The sequence below is a fragment of the Penaeus monodon genome, chromosome 15 (genome assembly GCF_015228065.2).
Source record: "Penaeus monodon isolate SGIC_2016 chromosome 15, NSTDA_Pmon_1, whole genome shotgun sequence".
In the NCBI taxonomy this organism is placed as follows: domain Eukaryota; kingdom Metazoa; phylum Arthropoda; class Malacostraca; order Decapoda; family Penaeidae; genus Penaeus; species Penaeus monodon.
Window position 1 is genome coordinate 3,745,805 of NC_051400.1, and position 545 is coordinate 3,746,349.

Below are 545 nucleotides of genomic sequence, written 5' to 3' on the forward strand. Positions count from 1 at the left end.
ATAATTTTAGGAGACGATATTGCTATATTTGGTATGCCCGTCATTTCGCCGCACTCATGCTTCTTGCGGTGATTGTCCAGCCACTGTGAAAAAACGACCAGTAGAGCTGTGAAGAGTTGTTGATTTATAAAGACTTTGGTAATTACAATAAATTGTCACAAAAGATTGATGTTCCTGAGGCATTTGTATAATAGCCATACATTGTGTAGCAAAGAACGAAAGGAAGTTTAAAAATCAAGAACAGAAAAAGAAAACGAAATGTGAAGAATAAAAAGATGTATTGATGTTACATCGAGTGATCTGCGGTAGAATTCTATGGAACTGGTAGTGTATAGCTGTGGTATTTTGAATTGTTCTATCACATGGAAACCTGAAGCACTGCGATGTAAATTCAAGTTTTTATTACTGACCACATTTACATTAGCTATTATCTTGGATGAATGAGCTGTTAAAGTGAGAGATTTGAATCAAAAGTAATGTAGTATTTTAAATATATTGATTTGTTAAGCAGGATTGGTAAATATGGTTTGTTTCATTTCATTATA